The sequence below is a fragment of the Trichosurus vulpecula genome, chromosome 3 (genome assembly GCF_011100635.1).
Source record: "Trichosurus vulpecula isolate mTriVul1 chromosome 3, mTriVul1.pri, whole genome shotgun sequence".
In the NCBI taxonomy this organism is placed as follows: domain Eukaryota; kingdom Metazoa; phylum Chordata; class Mammalia; order Diprotodontia; family Phalangeridae; genus Trichosurus; species Trichosurus vulpecula.
In genome coordinates, this window is record NC_050575.1 from 146,361,205 (window position 1) to 146,366,150 (window position 4,946).

The window sequence follows — 4,946 nt, forward strand, 5'->3', positions numbered from 1 at the left end:
CTGAAGAGCCTTAGGGATTTTCTTCCTTTGCTTTCCAACGGCTTGAGTAACCTCTCCAAGGAGCAGCTAGGTGGCACCATGGTGCACAGAGTGCCTGGCCTGGAGTCAAAGGATTCATCTTCCTGAGTTCAGATCTGGCCTTAGACACTAGTTGTATGGCCCTGTTTGCCTCAGTTTCCTCATTTGTTAAATGAGCCGGAGAAGGAAATGGCAAACCACTCCAGAACCTCTGCCAAGAAATCTCCAAACGGAGTTGGACATGACTGAAAATGACTAAACAGCTATTATCAGACTTATTTTCAATTACTTCCTCCAAAGCTTAACTAGCTATATGTCCTTGGACAAGTCACATCAGATGAGGATGGGCTTTAGCTTCTATATTTTTTAAAATGGGGCTAATAATATTTGATACTTTCCAATTAGCTCAATAGGACACAGGCCATAGGAGGTGTTCTCTCTCCCTCTCCCTCTCTCCCTCCTCTTCCCCTTCTCTCTCCCTCCCTTCCCACCCCCTCCACCTCAACCTGCTCATCTGGTTGCTGCCTCATACAACCTGGATGAGCATGCAGTTACCAATTACAGTCTTCCCAATAAGGTGAAGCTCTCTATGTTTTAGCCATCTGCCCTGCCTCTGCACCCTCTGGCCCACTGAAGCTCATCATTTTCCCTGACCCTGTGCTCTCCATACTCCACCCCACCCCCAACCTTGCTGTCTCAACTGCCAATGTGCTCTAAGGACGCTTGGACATAACCATCAGACCTGAAGAGGCACGCTTGGGATTCCTGGGCTTTTCCATTCGCCCTGCAACTAACCCCTCCTACATTTGTGGTCTTTCCATGCCAGTGTGAGATCTTTGAGAGGAGAGGCTATCTGGCTTTTCAATTTGTATTTCCAGGACTTAGCACAGCACTTGGGATTTAATAAGTGTTTTTTTTTAATTCATTCATTTGTTCATTCATTTATTCACTACCTACTTTAAAAGGCTGTGAAGAAAGTGCTTTGTAAACTTCAAAGAGCTACAGAAATTTGATCTGCCCTTGTTACTGTTATCTCACTGTCATCTTTTTGGATATGGTTCAGAGAGAAAAAGACTTGAAACAAGTCAGTATCCAATTATTATTCATTAATGTCCAATATCCAATGCACTATTGCGTGGATGGCTAAAATAACTGGGATTTTTGCAGTTGAATAAAAGCATTGGTATGTGAGCTGCCCCGCTAGGGGCTCACTGGAGGCACACTCAGTGCAGCTTCCATAGCAGACAGAGCAACAAGAGTGATAGCTACCATACTTCATCCTGGGCCCATTCCATTTTGATCTCTTTGGTCAGGTCTCATTGAAAGCCTTTCATTCTAGGTAGTTTGGAGATCATGAGTATTTGGGAAAGCAATCTATGTTTTAACATCATGATCATGATGATGTAAACTGGTGGTGCAGTATATAGACTGCTGTACTTGGAGTCAGGTAGTTCAGGTACTTCTGAGATGTGTGACCTTGGACAAGTCACTTAACTTCTTCAGCCTCAGTTTCTTATCTGGAAAACAGGAGAAAGAACAGCACCTACCTCTCATGGTTGTTGTGAGGATTACATGAAATAACACAGGTAAAACACTCTGTGAACCACAAAGTACTATATAAATGCTAGATATTGTCATTTTGATGATCTCATTTTCATCTTTTCTGATGAAGTTCATACAGAAACAGTCCTGAGATAAGTCATTTTCCTGACATCAGTATAGCAATGGAGACTCGTCCTGTGAATTCATTGGTATAAGGAACTTCTAGGTGAGGAAATTCTCTCTGCTAATAACGGTTGGCACCTTCTCCACACCTCTTTTTCTCACAGAGTTACTAGAGTCCTGACAGGTGACTTACTTCTCCAAGGAAGGGCAGCAAACACATGTCAGAGGTGGAACTTGAACCCAAGTCTTCCTGGCTCCCAGATCAGCTCTCTATCTACTATACCTCAGCTACTACTATTCTTTAATATTTAATCTTCAAAGCATGATTGGTCAGGCGGATAAAATGACTGCTTTTGCAGTTGAATAAGAGTATTGGTATTTAAGCTTATCTCCCGTAGACTCACTGAAAACATCTTTAGGATGATCCCAATAGCAGATAGGGTGATGTGGAGGAGGAGAAAGAGGAGGAGAGGGAAAGAGGGGGAAGAGGATGAGGAGAGGAGGAGGAGGGGAGAGGAAGAGGAGGAGAGGAGGGGAGAGAAAGAGGAGGGGAGGAGGGGGAAGAGGATGAGGAGGAAGAGGAGGAAGGGAAAGGAGGGGGAAGAGGAGGAAGAAGAAGAGGAGGAGGAGAGGGGGAAGAGGAAAAGGAGGGAGGAGGGGGAAGAGAAAGAGGAGGGAAGAGGGGGAGGAGGAAGGGGAAGGAGGAGAAAGAGGAAGAGGAAGGGAAGGAGGAGGAGGGCTGAAGGTTGGAAGGACCCAAAGCAAGCTGCCCCCCTGACACAGTCCATTGGGCCCCCTGGAGGCCATGACATTTCTAGGCATCAGGGCTCTTACAGATAAGCTCCACTGGGCCAGGACGATTTGTGAAATCAAAATGTGTGGCTGTGATAGAGATGTGGCATTTCAGTCTATTGATCAATGACACAAGAAGTAAAACACAAGGATAAAAATGCATTGGGAGGTCATGTTGTTAGAGGCAAATAGAGGCTTCTGCTGTCTGTTTTGGAGAGAGAGAGAGAGAGAGAGAGAGAGAGAGAGAGAGAGAGAGAGAGAACAGAGGGAGAGCAGCTACAAAGCAAGAAGTAAATTATATCTAAGGATTTATATTGGTTTTTAAAGGTTTAAGCCTGACTGCCACTGGAATAAAAGAATTCAGGAACTTTTAATATTCTCTGGATTGGTCTTATGCTATGCATAAGGAAAGAGGCTGGTCATGAGAAATTCTCACTTGACAGGCAAAGGGTATGTTTCTGTTTGTCTGCAGACAACCCAAAGGATTGGGATCTCAGCAAACATTCTAGCTGCACATCATTAGGGTGACAACTTTCTGTATATGTGCAAGACAGACCACATGCCTGCTTCTCCCCATTACAACCCTCCCCTCCACAGGTGACCCAGTTGTGGGTTTTCTTGTCTGAAACAGCCACTGTAGACAGTTTTTCTCGATGAGTGTCACTCAGGACCTAAAAGACCTAAGACTATGCCAGTCTAGCTTCAGGGTGTGTCTGTGCATCTGACCTCTAATGTATTTGCCAGAAAAGACTAAAAAGAAAGTGCCATAGATACCAAAGTGACCAAAGGATTGGAAGCCAGAAGAGATCATAGAGATCACCCAGCCCAACACCCATTCATTTTGCAGAGAAGACAGCTGAGGCCCAGGTCAGTCAAAAGTCTTGTGCAGCCCAGGATCAGACAGGTAATAAACAGGAGTGCTAAGATTTAAACCTAGGTCTTTCATCTCCAAATCTAGTGTTTTATTCTCCCAAGGGCTCAGATATGATGTCAATGTGATGAAAGGGGATGAGTATTGACTGGGAGTCTGCAGACCTGGTTCATAAATAATAGCTCACATTTAAATAGAGCTCAAAGGTTTACAAAAGACTTTACATACATTATCTCATTTGGTCCTTACAACAACTCTGAGGTAGGGACAATTACTAGCTCTGCTTTATATATAAAGAAACTAAGGACCCAGAGGAGGTTAAGGGGCTTTCTGAGGGTTCCATAACTTGTAAGTACCTGAGGCAGGATTTGAATCCATGCCTTCCTAACTCCAAGCCCAGTGGTCTCATGTTGGAATATGTCATGGCCTCTATGAATTAGAGATGTGTTGGAAAATCTTTTCCCCTCTTTTAGTCTCATTTTCCTCAAGTACAAAATGAAAAGCTCAGACAGATGATCTCATCCCTTCCAGCTCCATCATTCTGTGACCTGTGATTCTATGATTGACTGACTAATTTTAAAAAATATTTTCTTTCATTGAGAAGTCTGTGATCCTGGTGACTTCCCTGACTTAGTTTGAAGCTTAATGCATAGCACAGAGGGGAGCATCGGTCTCTGAGCCTGGAGTAACTGAGAGAAAGGGAATTGGTGTTTTATAAATTATTTACAAACCTGCTGCCATCAAACTATAAAGGGAGCACAGCCATAGCTTTCCCATGGCAAATTGAAAGGGTTTTGTTCATGGGCTTCCTTTACCCAGTCTAGAAGGTAGAATTATATGGGTTTAGCTTAGGAAATAGGAGGGATACAAAGTAGAGAAAGAAGGGTCAGAGGCATGTATGTGGAGGAAATGACCACTACACAATCCTAGCCACATTAAGGCTGATAATAATAATAATTATAATGATGATGATGATGATGATGATGATGATGATGATGATGATGATGATGATGGATTGATTCCTAGGACATTCAGAGTCTGCCTTAGAAGGTTAACAAATGTGTTAAAGGGATGCCTATTTTCATCTCAAAGGGATATTTATATGGCCTTTGATTGCTAAGGGATAGGGTTACCCCTTTAGTAGAGTACTATAAGAGCCAATAATTAGACATGGAAGCCCCACCCCCCCCAAAAAGCTAATGCTTTAGGTTGCCTTAAGAAAGGTCTAGGGTCATGTTCACTTTGGCAGCACATATGCTAAAATAAGAATGATGTAGAGAAGATTAGCATGGCCCCGTGAAAGGATGGCACACACATTCATGAAACGCTCCATATTCACAAAAATTCTCAATGAGGAAAAAAAAGGACCACGGTCCAGACACAAGAGCAGTTAGTCTCACTGCCCTTTACAAGACAGTCAGACCACATCTGTATTATTGCGTTAGTTCCAAGTATCTCACTTGATGAAAAACTTTGATAAATGAAAATGAGTCCAGAGGAGATTGACCCAGATGGGGAGGGTACTGGACACCATGCCATATATACCTACATAGAAGGAGTTAGTCTGCTTTCCTTCAAGAATAAAGGACTTGGAAAGGAT

The 4,946-nt window shown here is 43.3% G+C and overlaps 1 non-coding gene across 1 annotated transcript; it reads left to right on the plus strand.

The window, feature by feature from the left end:
• The first annotated feature begins 4,581 nt into the window (after window positions 1–4,581).
• Window positions 4,582–4,685, plus strand: LOC118845137. The gene has a single exon (XR_005010018.1). It is a non-coding gene; the product is annotated as a U6 spliceosomal RNA (small nuclear RNA).
• The last annotated feature ends 261 nt before the right edge of the window (window positions 4,686–4,946 follow it).